The sequence below is a fragment of the Blastomyces dermatitidis genome (genome assembly GCF_000003525.1).
Source record: "Blastomyces dermatitidis ER-3 genomic scaffold supercont1.2, whole genome shotgun sequence".
NCBI lineage: Eukaryota > Fungi > Ascomycota > Eurotiomycetes > Onygenales > Ajellomycetaceae > Blastomyces > Blastomyces dermatitidis.
Window position 1 is genome coordinate 1,909,447 of NW_025544775.1, and position 7,540 is coordinate 1,916,986.

The following is a 7,540-nucleotide window of genomic DNA, read 5'->3' on the forward strand; positions in this document are numbered from 1 at the left end:
TTTTTAAAAAGTAATACTTTTTAATAATACTTAAATAAGATTTAAAGTCATTTAAAGTAATAAAAATAATTTAAATTAAGAAGTAAAAATCATAATCTCATTTAAAAAATGTAATAAGAGTAGATAGTAAGTCTTACTAAGACAGTATAAGACTACTATTTAATGTTAAAACTGTGTAATGAGATCTGTTAAATTGATAATGAAACTATTAAAAATTCTGATTCTGATCTTAAAAACAGTTACACAGTCAGTCTAACTGAATATAGACTTATTATACAACTGAATTATAATTGTTCCACCGTGTTAATCAGTGACACGGCTGCTGAACTGTAAATCATAGTATAATAATAAATGAACTGTGAAATCACAGTAAATAGAGTATGAACAGAAAAAAATCATTATTATATTAACAGTGTCACTGATTTCTATCTATATAATCACTAATTATTAAAAATATCTCATTCACTGAAATTATTCTCTATTGAAAATTAATTATATCTCTACTTAATTTCTTCTGAAGTATCTGAATTAGTCTTTATTTTCAGTCATAATCTTATTATCAATTATCTTATTGAATCTGTGAATTAAGATTAAAGTTTCTGAACTAGTTATTATCTGAGAAGTACTGTCATGAGTTATATATCATTTGAAAGTGAGAATTTTAAGATGATTAATGTAAGAAGCCTACGCTGAATAGATCAGTATAATATTGATAGATCTTATATAATAAAGATAAAAATGTTAAAGAAGAAAGGAAAGAGAAAGTGTGAGAATCAGCAATTGAGATGAATATTTATATATGTATGTAATGAAGCTTCGGGGCGGAAGAATATACATATGTTTATAGCAGCTAAGGATCAGTGATCAAGAATGACTGAGAATCAGAGTATACATATTCATAACAGCTGAGAATCAGTGATCAAGAATGGCTGAGAATCAGAGTGTATATAAAATCTGTGAAGTGTAACAGAATAGTCTATATAATTGATCAGGCATAGTCTGTCATATTAGTCTCTTCTTTTCAGAAGCAGTTCTTATCAGTCAAGAGTCACTGTTTTAAATAATACAGAACTCAGAGTTCAGATCAGTTGATTATAGCTGACTCATTTCACAAGATACTATCAGCTGCAGTTATATAATCTCTCATTGAGAATTTCTTCAATCTCTTACTCAAGTTCATTATCTTCTTCTACAATCTCTGACAGTTGTCAGTCAGAAGTCAGTTGAGAAGAAAACAGATTGATGACAGTATGATGAAGCAAGCTTATATGAAATATATTATGAATCTCTGATGATGTGTTAAGACAGTAGTTGTGACTATCTAGAACTTCTATTACTTTATATCTAATATAACAGTAATCTAGTGTACAGAATGAATATGTGATTTATATATTCTTAAGATTCAATCATATCAGATCTTCTATCTTATATTATTCAATGAGATCTCAGTGAATATTGATTTGATTCTCTTAATCTTATTTCACAGTTATCATGAAGATCTCTGCTTAATCACAGATATCTCAGAGCTTTATTACTATATTATCAGCAATCTGAATTGAACTGCAGAGATTCAGTGTGAACTGTGTAATCTCTAGAAGATTCAACACTTTCATGTGATATTCATATGTAAGAAAGAACAGGCTTATATCTGTTGAAATAGCATCTCAATCATTAATAGCAACCTCTGTATGTAGAAAAAGATCATGTCAATTATCTTATAAGTAGTTACAGAACTTATAAAGATAATTCTTTACAGTCTGAATTGTCTGTTTCAATGCATTATCAGTCTTGAGATGATAGACAGTTGACAGACAGTGTGTAATCTTGAGAACTTGACAGATTCTAGTTCAGAGAGTACTCATGAATTAATAGTCTTAATTCAATACTATGAATCTCAGCAATTCATATATCTGATAGAATAAGCTCTGTAGAAAGACTTCAGTAACTTGTTTAATATTCATCTTATTATAAGATTTTAATATTATATCTTTGCTCAATTAATTCACAATGATCAGAATGTTTCTATAACTCTTACTCTTAGATAGATTGACAGTGAAGTTAATTATTACATCTTATCAGATTCTATCAGAAATATCAAGTGATTTCAGTAGATCTTTTCTATAATTCTTTCATAAGATAATAGAAGAACAGTGATTACAGTTTCAGATAAAGTATCTGATACTGTTTAATATCTTAGATTAATAGAATTCTCAGAAGATTATTCTATACAGTTATTCACAGTCTGAATAATCAGTTATATATAAATCATGCATCTCTTGCATTATTCAGATACATAAGAATTCAGAGTGAGAGACTCAGCATTGTTTATAAAATCATAGAGCATTATTATTATTAATTGAATATTCTGAGATGTTAATTCTTACTTGTAATTCTGAGAGAAATCAGAGTACTTCTTGTCATACTGCTTGTGGCGGGCTGCGCCCGATCAATCATATAGACTATTCCATTACACTCCATAGATTCTTTCATTCCCGATCCGATCCGCGGCTGCTACGAACGCATACACTCCAATTCTCGGCCATTCCCGATCGCCGATCCGCGGCCGCTACAAACGCGCGTATATTCTTCCACCCTGAAGCTCCACCACATACACCACCACATACGCGTATAAATATTCACCTCAATCACTGATTCTCACACTTTCTCTTTCTTTTCTTCTCTAATGTTTTTATCTTTGTTATATAAGACCTATTCATTATACTGATCTATTCAGTGTAGGCCTCTTACACTATAAAAATGTTCATTGTCTTCTTATTAGAAAATAATTATTCACATATTATCTTCTCATCAGAAATGATTATTCATTGAGAGATATTCAAATATGTAACAACACATAAGAAACAGTCACACAGTTAAGTAAACACTGAGTTCTTAGATAGAAGCTTGCTCATCAGTCACTCTGACCTTATAATAAGATTTTATAAGAGAATGTCAGTGAAAGACCTGAGAGTTCTAACACTCAGATATATAAGAATACAATTACACTTCTTCAGATTTCATAGATATTATACATCTGATAATTGATATAATCATGTCTAACAATAATATGAAACTCTTGAACATGAGTATAGATGTAGTATCACAGTGACTCTGAGTAATATTAGAACTATAATAACAATAAATAACTGATATGCATGTAACTTAATAACATTAATATAAAGAGATTCAATAATTATTATAACAAGAAACTTATGCAATTTCAGCATCTATAGAATTAAATATAAAAGCACTGAAAGAATGCTTAAATACTCTTATATATTTTGATACTTCTGATCTCACTCTCTACTCATTATAAAGAATGAAAATGCTTATGAAACTGAGTGTAGATGAAGATTTCATCAGTTTATTAATCAATCAAGATTGATATATCAATGAACAATTGAAGAATCATGTAAAACAGAAGTTTTATTCATGAATGAAAGCATGTGAATCAGTGTTACAAATATCTGATAATATTATAAAATATCTTGATATTCTGTTCTAAGACACTACTATGCAATAGAAAGTATTAGATTGATTACAGAGTATCTGACAGAGAAACACTTCTCTTACAACATTTATCTCTGACTTCAACATCAAGATTCTAGAAGCAGAAGATCAGTCTTGAGAGAATTGAATGAAGATTAACATGCTCAAGAAGACATTAACTTTCAAACTCTTACAGATTCTTGTAAGTATAGATAAAGACTCAACTTATAAAGACTTCTGCACACAGCTCTGAACAATGAATGATCATTTTATCAAGCTTAAGAATATACAGAACAGTGATAGAAGATGTTACATCTCAGTGACTTATACATCTATGCTGAGAAATAACAATGATACAGATGTTATGAATTGAGTAGACTTGAATGTCTATGTATAAGCAAGAGTCTCTGCTGTCTGAACAGACTTCTAAGTTTCTGAAATCACTTCTGAAGAAGTCACTGATCAATGTCAATATAGAGTATACATCAACTGTAACTGATCAGAACACATTGCTTTCAACTGCTGATTAATCTATATATCTTCATATTCAAGAGAAGAATCAGTGTCTTCTTATTCAAAGAATGAATCAGTGTCTGTCCACATCAATTATATTGCATTAGAGAAAGATTCAGAGAATAACTATAAAAATGTCTCAGTGAAACAGAGAAAAGATTAACTTCTATTCAAACTTATAAACAGAAGTTTGAAGAGGCTGAATGACAATAATTTGAAGAGAAGATAACAATGAATGCAATTCTTGTATTCACTATGATTAATAATATGTATAATATGAAGATTATAATAGACAGTGATCTATACTACTATACAATAATAAAATCTTCAGTTGTAAGATATCATAATCTTCAGTATATCTCTCTATCAAAACCTCAACTTCTCACAGAATTTGATGATTCAAAAGACATTTGTATCTGTTATATGATGAAGCTGATCATAGATGTAGAAGAACATCAATATGAAGATATCTATATATATGAAGTTGATAATCTTGATTATAATCTTATATTAGAACTTGCCTGGCTATCTGAATAAGACATCTTATTAAATACTTGAAACAGAAGCTTGATATTCTCTAACAATGATAGAGTTCATGAAAATAACATTCACAAGATCATGAATCTGATACAGATCTCTGTCAACATGTATAAAATACTCTGAAAAAGAAGTTATTATCAAAATCACTGACAGAGTTACTGATAGTAAGATTATATATCAATCTATTTCACCAGTCTGACTGATATTAAAAAGACTTTAGAAAAGTTATCTCATATTACAATAACAGATTCTTGTATGAAACTCTCTTAATAATATCATGAATATCTAGATATCTTCTGATAAGATAATATTATGAATATACTCTTCTTATAAGGTTCTGAAGTGAATCACAGTATCAAGTTAGAGAAAAAGAATGATAAGAACTCTGAACTGTCATGAGACTCTCTTTATAATATGTTCTAAGATGAACTTCTTCTTCTTTGAAAGACACTCAATGATCTGTTGAATAAAGAATTTATACATATTAGCAACTCTTTCATCACAGCCTCTATTCTCTTTGTAAAGAAACTAGATAAAGAACTCTGATTCTGTATGAACTACTGAGATCTGAACAGATTAACAAAGAAAGATTGATATCTTTTATCTCTTATCAATGAAACTCTAGCATGAATCAGATGAGCTCAATAATTTATAAAACTAGATATTATCATCACATTTCATAAGATTTGTATCACTGAAGAAGATGAATGATTTACAGTATTCTGAACATGTTATGATCTCTTTGAATGAATAGTCACACTCTTTGAACTGACTAATGCTCTCAGTACATTTCAGAAGTATATCAACTGAGCATTCTGAGATTTTCTTGATAAGTTTGTATCTGCTTATCTAGATAACATTCTCATCTTCACTGATGAATTCAGAAAAGAATATCAAGAATATGTGTAAAAGATATTACAACAGCTATGAGAAGCAGAACTACTGATAGATATTAATAAGTGTGATTTTGAAATCAAGAGTATCAAGTATCTGAGTTTTATTATAGAAGCTGATAAGGAAATTTGAATGAATTCTGAGAAAGTCTTCATCATTCTTGAATGAAAAGCTTCATATACTGTGAAAGATGTATGAAGCTTCATTGAATTTGCTAACTTCTATCAGTAATTTATATGAAACTTCTCAGATATTGTGAGATCACTTACAGATCTCACTAAGAAAGACTCAGTATTTCAATAATCAGTGAATACTGAAGCTGTATTTACACAGATGAAGAAGATATTTATTAATACCTCTCTACTGATAACATTTGATTCTAATTATAAGACAGTTATTAAAGCTGATTCCTCTGACTACATAATAGAAGAAGTGATATTATAATATAATGATGAAGATATTCTACAATCATGTGTCTTCATGTCTAAGAAACTGAGTTCTGCTGAATACAATTATGAGATCTATGATAAGAAACTTCTCACAATTGTACACTGTTTAGAAGAATGAGACTCTGAACTCTGAAGTGTCTTTAAATTTGAGATAGTCACAGATCATAAGAATCTCAAATACTTTACAACTATTTATAAACTTACTGAATAACAGATATAATGATCTGAGTTTCTAAGCTGCTTTCATTTTATAATACACTATCATTCTAGCAGTCAGAATTTGATGACAGATGTTCTCTCATGATGAGAGTAAGATATGTTATCTGATATAATAGATACTCACTGAATGAATCAAGAGCATCAGCTCTTGAATCTGAAGATATTAATTAATCAAGATAGAATGACTCACAGCATTATATATGCTTCTCTGATTAGAACTGACATTGATATCTTCACTTTCTCTACACTAAATAAACTATGATATACAGCAGCTCAGACTGATGAACTTCTTCAGACTCTCACTGAAGCAGTATATTAAGAAGCATCTCAATTTCTTTCAGAACTATGTATCAGAATTAATATCTCAGAATACTTAATTAATAATAATAATACTCTATAATTTCACAAACAACACTGAGTCTCTCACTTCAAACTCTTACATACTCAGATAATACAAGAGATGCATAATTCATATATAACTAGTCATTCAAGCTGTAAATAACTGTATAGAATAATCTTCTGAGAATTCTACTGATCTGAGATATTAAACAGCATTAGATACTTCATCTGAAACTGTAATCACTGTTCTTCTATTATCTCATGAAAGAACTGTAGAAAAGATCTACTGAAATCACTTAATATTTCTGATAGAATCTGATAAGATGTAGTAATTGACTTCACTATTAATCTATCTAAGAGTAAGAGCTGCAGAAACATTCTGATCATCATTGACTAATTAAGTAAGAGTGTAATATTAAAATCTTATGATAAGATGAATACTGAACAAGTCACTGAAGTCTTCTTACAGAGTTCATTCTATTAGATACATAAATTGCTGAGATTAATAGTATTAAATTAAGATCATCAATTCATGAGCACTCTCTGAATAAGAATCTGTCAAGTTCTCAAGATTACACACTGTCTGTTAACTGTCTATCACTCTGAAACTGATGATGTATTGAAACAGATAATTCAGACTGTAAAAAATTATCTTTATAAGTTCTGCAACTACTCATAAGATGATTGACATGATCTTCTTCTATACATAGAGATCACTATCAACAGTTAAGATGCTGTTTCAACAGGTGTAAGCCTGTTTTTTCTTACACACAGTTATTATATGAAAGTGTTGAATCTTTTAGAGACTATATAGTTCACACTGAACTCTCACAGTCTGATTCAGATCACTGACAATATAGTAATAAAGCTCTGAGATGCTTATGATTGAGCAGAGACCTTCATGACAACTGTGAAACAAGATTAAGAAGATTAAATTAATATCTGATGAGATTTCACAGAGCAGTATAAGATAGAGAATCTTGTATAATTGAATCTCAAGAATATATAAATCACATGTTTATCTCATACACTAGACTATCACTATGTCAGATATAAGGTGATAGAAGTTCTAGATAGTTATAACTATCATCTTGACA